Below are 12,434 nucleotides of genomic sequence, written 5' to 3' on the forward strand. Positions count from 1 at the left end.
AGATGGTAATTCCTTGATGTTTAAATGTATTAATACCATTTTATTTTGTTAATAAAAAAATTAAAATATACAGGAAAAAATTTATAGACAAAAAATCAAATTGTGACCATAAATTATTGCTTAAAAAAACGCAAGGTAAAACTAGGAGCATCTTTTCATCTATTCATCATCTAGTATCCCCCACCTATGTCTTAAAAGCTTCAGATATCTGCGAAACATTTTTCCGTCTTTTTTTTTAACCAGACTGGGCTAATTGTCCATAATTATTTCAATGCATGATATAAATCAATGGATCGGCAAAATTGTAAAATTCTGTTTGTAATTCAATGTTATATAAACAGAAACCGTTTGCTTAGGTTAGTTTAATGTTACTATAAAATAAAAATATTACGAAGCAATCAAGTGTTAATTCCTATTTCCGATATTGGGTGAGTAATTATCTCAATGTGAATCTAACAAAGAAAGTGCCCGAGAAAAGTACCTACAGTGGACAGAGACCAACTTGTGACAATGTGAGTAAATTTTGAGTGTTGTACGGTTTAGTTCGTAATTTAAATTAGTAAAGTAATTTAAATTTTGTTGTTGATAAATTAACTTTGGAGTATCTTAACTTTATTTATCACATCCATATAATTAAGATATTATTCATACGGGCATTCGCCGTATGTACAAATATCTACTAATTCAAAAATTTTTCTTCTGCAAAAACCTGAAGATTTAGAATATAATTTTATGAATGGTAAAAAGGTGCCAATGTGAGTCCATAATAATAGTGTATAGAATTCTCACAATATTAGGTAGTTTTTATTGTACTAAATTGTAGGTTATTGGTTGTAAGGCTTACAATATCTGTCCCATCATCAGGCCACAGTGCAAAGGTCTTAGTTTTAATAAAAACCAAAAGCTAAAAATAACACCAAACAAACAATGAATACACAATACAAACAAAAGTTAAAGTCAAAACTAAAGTAAATCAAAATTATGCCAAGAACTACAACAACCTTAATTCAGTAAGAAAATTGATATTTTATATATATATATATATATATATATATATATATATATATATATATATATATATATATATATATATAGTTTGAGTTTAGTTCTTGAACCTTAATATATATTTTTTTAGTGGATTTTCTTGGGCTTAGGTTCATAAAAAAAAATTTTGATTTGATACTAAGACATTTTCAAATATTTTTTCGACGTTTCGGCAGGAAATCCATGTCTTTTTCAAGAAGTAATATTGACTAAAAAAACATTTTATGACAGACATAATACGGTTTAAAAGTTAAACTTTTGACTTACCAAGCATGTAAAAATTCGATACTAACAAGTAGACGTCACAATTAAAATAATATTAAAAACATAGGACATACCCACTAAGTCTCTACATGTAAAATGTATTTTAAATCTAATGTGTTGTTTATTGATGTTAGTTTATGGTTTAATCAATCAGTTATTTTAACATCATAGGCGTTCTGAGATTGTCTTTTTATGTGTTTTTAAATTAAGTTAAAATATATTTTGTTCAAATTTTTGAAATCTTTTTTATCATTTATTGCATTATTATTTTTTTTATTTGTATAGACTCTAGAAGCTCTCTCTTCTTCCTGTTGGGTTCACTTCCCAGAATCTTGGTTTTCTCAAAATCAAATTTTTGTTTTTTTTCGTTTTCATGTTTTGTGAGGGCGGTTGAGTTTTTTTGTCATATTTGTGGGAACGTATTCTTGAGTTAAGTAAGTCTTGGTAAGTCAAAAGTTTAACTTTTAAACCGTATTATGTCTGTCATAAAATGTTTTTTTAGTCAATATTACTTCTTGAAAAAGGCATGGATTTCCTGCCGAAACGTCGAAAAAATATATAAAAATGTCTTAGTATCAAATCAATTTTTTTTATGAACCTAACCTGAACCTTTAAGAAAATCCACTAAAATATATATATATATATATATATATATATATATATATATATATATATATATATATATATATATATACAGTGATGAGTGCCTTACCACCCGGCAAAATAGCGGAAAGGATAGAAGACAGATTAAGTTGTGAGATAGTACGAGATAAGGCTAGTTCTTGACGTGGCTATTTCACTTCAGTCATAATTATACGGATGACCTCGAAAATATTTTATTTTAATAATTTCTGATGTTAGAATAAATGATTGAATAAATTAAGATATATTATAGTAAAAAACATTAATTATTAGCGATTTTAAATTATAAATCTTTAAGTTTATTTAATAATAAAAATAACTTAACTGAAATATTTGATGAAACTAAAGCTAGGTATGTTCAATCCAAAACAATTATTGTGTGTAGAATTGGCGTAATAGTTAGAGACGTGGTCTACTGACAAGAAGATTGGAGGTTCAATTCACACCAAGGATAAAATTTTTGTTTTATTCAATCAAAAAATAATAGAAAATATGATACATATTGGGTAAAAAGTTTTCGAAAAACTCATTATTTACAGTTTATTCTTATTCCAATGTTAAAAAATAGAAATACAAAATAATTCAAATTCAATTTCAGTTTTACAGTCTTCAGTTGTGATTGCAAAATAATCCGGTTAAGACTGTTTAATGCCAAATCCATCACTAAATTCTCAGTGTTAATATAAATTCATCTGTACAGGTAATGATTTTTAAAACAATTAACAACATTGTAATGGATGCGCGCGAACAGCTGCCTGCTTTACAACTAACCAAATCATCAAGCCATCAAAAATAATATCATACCGAGAAGTGTTTTTGCACGGTAAACAGAAACTTTTTATTGAAAAAACAATTCGTGAAAATGGTTTTAATGGTCGAGGAAAAAGTGCAAATTGTTGTCTGGCATGTGAATGGATTATCAGACAACACGATTAGACAAAAATTTGTAAATATGTTTCCAAATAGGCCGGCTCCAGCACGATCAACAATTCAGTCTATTATACGTAATTTTTTTACTTTTTTTTAATTTTTTACTGGATCCGTGTTCACTCCAAGAGGAGTTCGTAGACGAAGGGAGGTAAATCTAGATTTGGAACTAAGGGACACTTTAATTTGTGCAAGTATTGAGCAAAATCCTACCCAATCAACATCTCGTCTCGGAGAACAATATGGAATTTCAAGATTTAGAGTAGGTAAAATTTTGAAAAGACATGGATACCGTCCCTATAAACTTCATAAATCCAACGAACAATTCCCTGGGGATCAATATAGACATTTAGAATTTTGTCAAACTGCAATGGAAATGTCACATCAAGTTGAACATTTTTTAGAGAACGTTTTGTTCACCGATGAATGTACGTTTTCATTGCAGGGCCGTCACAATTCAATGAATGCTCGGTATTGGTCTCGAGGAAATCCTCGTCAGATTTATGTCGCTCGTACCCAGCGTCCTCGAAAAGTAAATGTTTGGGGAGGCATAATAGGGAATCAAATTGTCCCAGCCCTTCGTAATTTACCAATACCTTTCGATTCCATATGGTTTCAACACGATGGTTGTCCCGCACATAATTCTCGCATCGTCAGTGAATATCTCAGTGCGACTTTTCCTAATCGATTGATTAGTGGCCACGGAGATATTTTTTGGCCTGCAAGATCACCTGATCTTGCACCTTGTGATTTTTTTATGTGGGGATATATCAAGTCCAAGCTATATGGAATTGAAGACGATAGGCCTAATTCTCTACAAGAATTAAGAGAAAAGATCTCTGATTCAATGAGAAGTATTAGTCCAGAAACATTAACTAATCTTAGACGAAACTTTTATAATAGATTGGGTTATTGTTCTGCTGCTAATGGAGGCTTATTCGAACACTTATTGTAAATACATTTCATTAGAATAATTTTTTTTATTTTTATAGAATTTCTACCTATTTAAATATTTTTGGAAGTACATTTATTTAGAACGTTCTTTTATGTTTGAACAATTATTACTTTATTTTCGAAAGTACGACATTGTTTTTTTAATAAGATTTTTATGTTTTACTCTCAAATCACAGTTTATTATTGATCAATACTTTAATTTTGGATAAAAACATAATCGTACTTGAACTGTTTTTACTTACATTACGTGATACGTATTACTATGACTGAAGTCAATCAGCTCATAAGCTAACGTCTAAAGGTGGGAAACTTTCGATTATTACTTTATTTTCGAAAGTACGACATTGTTTTTTTAATAAGATTTTTATGTTTTACTATAAACACATCTAATATAAATTGAAATAAATGTCTAGTGATTTAAAGCAATACGATATAATATCTGCATAATTTCAAATTTTTAAAAAAGTAAAACCTTCTTGTGGGATTTGAACCCTGATTGCCTGCATGAGAACATCGTGACTTGAACTCTGATCCATCAAACTTTTATATTTCTTTAGTGACAGTTTGGGTTATTGTTCTGCTGCTAATGAAGGCTTATTTGAACATATTGTAAATACGTTTATTTACAATATTTTTTTTAATTGTAGAATTTTTACTTACCATCTCTGCATAATTTCAAATTATTAAAAAAAAAAAAAAAAAAACATGGGTTTTGAACTCTAATCGTCTGTGTCGAGTTCTTACCACTAATCCAGGAATGATAGTGATTATTCCGTGACAAGAGTGTATGAAATCCTCACATCATAGTAGAAATTATTCTTGATTAATAATTTTTAAAACTTTAGATTAAATAATTACTATTAATTAAATTAGTTTATTCACATTTTTGCTTTATTGTGGTCAATCAGTTTTTACTTTATGTGAAATTAAAAAATTGAAATACGTCACACATATGTTACACATAATAATTATGACTGAGGTGATTTAGCTCGAAGCTAACGTCCAAAGGTGTGAGACTATCGATTTATAATGCTAATTATAGGTTTCTACCGATTATTTCCCACCTCTACTACTTTCATCTCTTTTTATTTCACAACGTGTTATATTTTCTATCTTTTGCGTTATTTTGCCGGTTCTTAAGGCACTCATCACTATATATATATATATATATATATATATATATATATATATATATATATATATATATATATATATATATAAATATATATATATATATATATATATATACATATATATATATATATATATATATCTAAATATATATATATATACATATATATATATATATATATATATATATATATATATCTATATATATATATATATATATATATATATATATATATATATATATATATATATATATATATATATATATATATATACCTCAGCTGCATCTAAGATGTCAGAGAAAGCTTGTCTGTATCAGCATTGTTAGATATTTTACAGTTTTTTAGATGTTTTTCTATGATATTTTCAAAGAATGTTCAATTTACTTTATTGGTTTTTTAAGTGCACTCTAATCTGCCCTATGTCAACAAATGCAGATAAGTTATTATCCACTATCGTTAAGTTCAAGGGTGTTGATTCCCTATTTGTTTATTGAATCTTGTAGGGCGTCCATTATTCAATAAGTTATATGTGATAAGTTATATTGATATATTAATGCTTCAATAATAAGTCCTCTTTTTTTCCTCATATCTAGACCACCAAATACTGTTGTAAGCATTCAAATTACCTGTTAAAATACGTGGAGAAGGTATTTGTCTAACAAGCTTAAAAGATTCTGTTTATCAATATGTTATAGTAAAGTAAGTAAATACTACAAATATTTATTTTTGTTTTTCCTTCTAGAGAAATGGCTACAGCTTCTAAATGGGTTTGCAGGAGTAGTTTAGTTGCGGTTAAATTACCATTTACAAGAATTGTCACACCGTCGCTTGCTATTTTTTGGTTTCCTCTTATTTCCTAAAAAACTTTGGTACTTAGTTATGTACACAAGATTCTTGGTTGTCGTTAAAATTAGTTTCTTGACGACAAATGATATCTGGTGAACACTCTGACTGTAGAATTTTTAGAACTTTTGAATAAGATTTAGTAGTGTTGGAATGTTGTTGAGAACTATTTACATTGGAAGTTCACATTGGAGTTGATCGGTCTGCTATTTATAAAATAAGCTAGATAACGATAAGAGTTAAAACCAGTTTTTTGGTTAATTCTAACTAGAGAATAGGTATGATCTTGATTTTGTGGTTGGGGTACATTTGGGTTTATATTTAATTACATTTAAATGTATTCATTAATCATTGTTTCATATACAATCTTATCCTAAATCTAATACCAGTATTGATCTCTAATAAATAGTATTTTTTTTTGGTAATTTGTTTCTAGCTTTTTTCCTATTAGATGCTTTTTTAGTTATATATATATATATATATATATATATATATATATATATATATATATATATATATATATATATATATTGAAATGAATAGAATATAGGAGAAAAAAAATAGTCTTTAAAAGGTTAATTTATAAGTTATATACTAGAGAATTTTATAAAAATTATTTATGTGAGGGCATTTTTAAGAAATTAGGATATAATAATTGTAAAAAGTTGTATTTTAATAATTATAATGTGGTAGATATATTTAAGTGAGCCATGTGACTAGGCAACCAAAAATACTCTTGAAAGTGACAGATAGAAATTAATAATTATTACGAATATAAAGTGGGGTTATAATGATATGTTGTTTAAAATGTGTATTTTATTTTAATTTTTTTTAATTTTAATTTAAGTGTATATTCTGATCTGAAAAGCCTAAATGTCAACAAAATTATCAATAGAAAATTAAAGAATTCTCCAGAATGCAGAATTTGACCTTTGTTTACGGTGGAACATTCTGGAATAATGGTTATGTCTGTGGATCGAACATATACTGTTTCCAGAACATCCATATAGAAGAAATAGAACAAAATCGAATGGGATTTCTTACCAGATGATTCTGGAACATGAAAAAAGATATAAATACCCGGTGATTTGGATTCAGTCAATCAGTTATGAGTTACAGTTACTATGAGTCCAGTTTTACTATGAAAGTTAGTTAGAGTTCATTCAGTTAGTAAGAAGAATTCAGATCAGTTATGAGTTACAGTTACTATGAGGCCAGTTTTAGTATGAAAGTTAGTTAGAGTCAGTCAATCAGTAAGTCAGAAGGTCCAATTGTTCAATATAGTGAGTTAAATGAAGATTAAGAAACAGTATAAAGAAAATATTATTGAAGATTAAAAATTATGTTATGTATAAATGGTGATTGTATAATGGAAGAAGTATTAATTGAATATTAAAATTATATAATATATTTGGTGATTGGATATTGGTATATTGAAAAGAAGAATAAATATAAATGCTGTTTGCTGGTTTGCTTGGTGGTTTATAAATACTTAAGAAGAAATATATTTTAAATTGGTGGAAACTGATAATTGGAAAAAGAAATTTCACAAAAACAAGGATAACCGAAGCACGAAGACATTGAGTTGTGATTAGAATCTATATAGTGGAAAACAGTTCATTTAGGCATTCAGTGACAGAAAGGTACAAAATTTTGTTAATATAATTTAGTTAGTTTCATAACAATTTCAATTTTGAAGATAGTTTGTTTAAATTTTACATTGTCTATAGAATTTAATTAGTTTCATAAGAATTTCAATTTAAAGATAGTTTATTTTAAATTTACATTGGCTAGGTTAGATATATATGTGTGTTTCATAATAGATATAATAAAGATAATTTAAAAAAGTACTTACAAACTAAATCTTTGAGAACCGCGATAAAAACCCTATATATTATATTATTAAAAAACACTCATTGCTCATCATTCACAAACAATACATCATAACAATTTGGCGCCCACCGCGGGGCTCTCTATTTAAAAGAATTAGTTTGGGAAGATAAGTGCTCTCATATAATTAAATTAATTATCAGTAGAAAGAAAAAATTGTAGATTTTATTTTTAATTATATTTGAACAAGTAAAGTCTCAAAATGTCCAAAGGAAAGAAAGGTACAAGAAGCAAAAAGAATGAAGAAGATGTAGAAGTAGAAACGCAACCTATACAAGAGGAGAGTTTAGTTCAAGTTCCACAAGATACTGCAGAAATGAATCCAGAAAGGGAGGAAAATGTCAATATGGCAGCTTTGATGTCATTAATGATGCAGATGAACAAGACAATGGAAGAGAATACAAAAAAATGGAAGAGAATACGAAAAAAATGGAAGAGAATTCAAAAGAAATCAAAGAAGACATAAAAAAATTGGAAGAGAATTCAAAAGAAGTCAAAGAAGACATAAAAAAATTGGAAGAGAATTCAAAAGAAGTCAAAGAAGACATGAAAAAAATGGAACAGAAAATGGAAGAGAATTATAGAAAATAAGAAAAGAAAATAGAAGATAATAATAATAAAATTGTAAAACAAATAGAAAAACAAATGGATAAAGAACTTGAAACTGCAGAGAAAAAAGTAGCAAATGAAATAAAAAATATACGGAATGACTACAAGAAAAGGATAGAAAATGAGAGGACAGAAGTAAAGAGGATTATTCAAGATAATAAGATAGATATAGAACAGAAAATAGAGTTGCAGAAATGTAACTTAGAAGTAAAAATTAACGAAGACAGGAGAAACACAGAAGAAAAATTAGACGATATACAACAAAATATCCAAATAAATAATAATCAAATAAGAAATGTGGAACAGAGAATAGATGATATTTCACAAATGAGAGATATAGGGAGACCTTACTTAAATTTAACAAATGAGACTGGGATTAAATTCCCTGGTAACATAAAAAATTTGCATCCTAGAGTATACATAAATAGTTTAAAACATAAATTAAGATTTTTGAATAATATTAATGATATTAAAGATTATATTAGAATGAGATTAAATGACAATGCAGCAACTTGTAATTAAGGAATATAATCTGATCTGTGCAACTGCGGATAGGTCTGACACCTGCTTGCTCAATGGGTATCAATTCAAATATGTTCATACTAATTCTGTTGTACATTAAGCGTTCTAACAGTTTATAGATGCAGCTCAGCCGTGTTAGCGTCGCTAGTTTTGAGGCTGATCATTTGCCTTTTCTGGTTTTAATAAGGCTATATTGGAGGTTTTTTTCAAGTAATTAAAAGATTTCTTTTGATTTTAAGATATCTATGTAGAAATCAGCCAGCCATTTCCTAGCATATTTGCAACAGTGAACTAAAAATTCTGTACGGATTTTATCAGTACCGGGTGCCTTTCCAGACTTAATTTCTAATATTACTGAGGTGATATCTTTTGGAGTAAACTCATAAGAGTATTCAGATATAGGTGTGTATGCAGATTTCAGTATTTTTAGTTTTGTTTAACTTTTGTGGTGTAGTCTCCAGTCTCACGGTCTCTAGATGCTATTGAGGTTACTAAAATGTGGGAGGGCACTCTGTTGAGCACTCTTAATACTTTGTTTCTAGTTGGATTTCTCCAAATTTTTTAAGTAAGAAACATGTTAGTTCTTCAAACTACCAGTAGACGTTTGTATACTTGGATCTCTTAGCAAGATCAACCAGGAAAAATATAATAAAGAATTAAATTAACTGCATAAAGGTGAACAAGAAATTCCATAATGGATGCCTATAAGTTAAAACTTATCCTGGTCCTGACATATCGTCAGATCATGTTCCTGTTATTGGTAAATTTAGGTTTAGATTTAAAAATGTTACAAAAAAGAATAGTAACAAACAATGTGATATAAGAAGACTAAGAGATAAGGAAACAAAAAAACATATTCAGACAGAAAAATATTCAGAGCCAAATAAGAACCGAAATACGAAAGGCCAAAGAAAACTGGTTAAAAACAGTGTGTGAAGAGATAGAGTTGTTGGAACAATAACACGATACATTTAATATGTATAAAAAGTTAAAACAAGTAGTTGGTCTTCAAAAATCCAATACAGCTAGCAAACTACAAGATCAACAGAACATCATCACAGATGAAAATCAAGAAATATGCATATGGACAAAATACATGCAACAACCCTTTGATGATAATAGGTTTGAAAAACTTCCATCCTATATATGTAATGACCACTTACCAATCACATCAGATGAAGTGGAAAAAGTAATATCACAATTAAAAGATGGCAAAGCTCTTGGACCTAACAATGCATATGCTAAACTCATAAAGCTATTTAACACCGACGGTATTCAACGACTAACAAAAATATTTAATAATATATATTGAAACGGAGTAATATCAAGATTATGACTGAAGTCAAAGTTTATTGCTCTACAAAAAAAAAACGTATCCTGCAATGATTTTCGAATCGTCAGCTTAATGAGCCACATTTTAAAGTTATTTCTGACAAAGACTATGCGTAGAAAATATCAGCCGTGCACAGTTTAGCTTTTGGAACGCAGTGGGTACGAGAGAGGCCCTCTATAGCATACAAGTGCTATTTCAACGATGTAGAGATGTGAATTGCGATATTTATGCATGCTTCAGAGACTTATTAGCAATCTTTAATATTAAAGCCGGAATTCAAATTAACGGAGAATGTATCAATAACATCAGATACGCTAATGACACAGTAGTATTCGCTGACAGTTATGAAGCCATCCAGAAGTTAATTAATAGAATCACAGAAGTCAGTCAAAAGATATAGAATTTCACTGAACATTAAGAAAACAATATGTATCATGATCTCTAATAAGGAACAGCAAATTTAAAGAATCAGTGTAAATGGCCAACCAATAGAAAGAGTAAAAACAGCTACAGCTACCTTGGTACGAAATTCAATGAAAATTGAGATCATTCCTTAGAAATCAATTGTAGGATAGAGAAAGCAAGATCTGCATTTGAAAAAATGGCTAAGCTATTGAAATGTCATGATTTATCAGTACCCATAAAAAACAGGTTAGTACGATGTTATATCTTTTCTATACTGTTGTACGGAGTTGAGTCGTGGACTCTCACAGATGCTACCTGCAAAAAAATTGAGGCTTTTAAAATGTGGCTTTATCGTCGAATCCTGAAGATATTCTTTAGCGACCACTTTACTAACCAGGACGTTTTATTAAGAATGCAAAAAGGAAAAGAGTTATTAACCCCAATAAAAACATCCAACATCGAATACATCAGTCACATTATGTGAGATAGATATGGGTTGCTGCAATTAATTTTACAGGACAAAGTAGAAGGAAAAAGTGGACCAAGAAGGCGAAGGATTTCCTGGCAGAAAAATCTACGTATGTGGTTCAACACAACAACCTAAAATCTTTTCAGAGCAGCAGTGTGCAAAATACAGATTACCATGATGGTCGCCAACATACGAAACGGATAGGCACTACAAAAAGAATAATCATGCTCTTCTGCTTTATTTACTAAAGTCCAGTTTTTCTACAGTCTCCACCCATTTTTGTAGTCTGGATGCATCCAAACTGTTCAGTAGTTCCTCCGCAATTTGTAGGTCTGTAGGTTGTAGGTGGTTTCGTTGTATCTATAATATAAAAATGAATCGCAAAATGTGTTGGTAAGCGCATAACTCAACAACGCATGGACCAATCTTAACAATTCTTTTTTTAAAATGTTACTTAAAGTCTAAAGATGGTTTTTACGGCAAGAAAAATTGGAATAATTTTCGGGAAAATCCTAAAAGAGCCCTTTTCTTTTTCCCATACAAATATTTTATAACTAAATTCCTATTTAACTATTTATGGGAGACACTCTACTGTTGTTCATTTAGCTGTGCATTTGGAAAATGGACAAAGAGTATATTTTACAACACATTTACAACGCAGTACAAAGAGCTGCTCAGCCATCATCTACTACATTAACCAGTTTTTTTGAGATATCCCAAAACGATGCTTTTGCTTAAACATTGTTATATTCTGAAATGCCAAAATATTATACTTGGAATCAATCCTCAAGGAGATTTATACGACAGATACAAGGAAACCCAGTTCCAGGATACCCAGATGTATATTCTACCAATGCGATTGGTTGAATTTATTGAGTACATCCAAGCAATGATGAATGTTTTTATTTACGACTGCTATTAGTCAATGTATGTGGCCCAACATCCTTCCAACATTTACGAACTGTTGATGGTGATTTGTGTGAATCATACAGAGAAGCCTGCCAACGTTTGCAATTGCTAGAAAATGACGATCATTTTGATCAAACTCTCAATGATGCTGTTGTAATATCATCACAAACTCATCAAATACGAATAATGTTTTCTATAATCATATCTACATGCTTCCCATCAAAATCAAATGGTTTGTGTATCAAGTACAAAGATAATATGTGTGATGATATTTTGTATCAAATACGGATTAAAAGGGGAAATCCAAATATACAAGTAAGCGAAGAAATTTACAATAAAGCATTGATTTCAATTGAGGACATGTGCTTAATGATGTCAAACAAACTATTATTTCAATTAGGCCTGGCCGCGCCCAATCGTCCAATGCATAATGCTTTTAACCAATAGTTGCACCGAGAAAAAGTGTATGATCTCAACAAAGAAAGAATTA

Source organism: Diabrotica undecimpunctata, chromosome 4 (assembly GCF_040954645.1).
Source record: "Diabrotica undecimpunctata isolate CICGRU chromosome 4, icDiaUnde3, whole genome shotgun sequence".
NCBI lineage: Eukaryota > Metazoa > Arthropoda > Insecta > Coleoptera > Chrysomelidae > Diabrotica > Diabrotica undecimpunctata.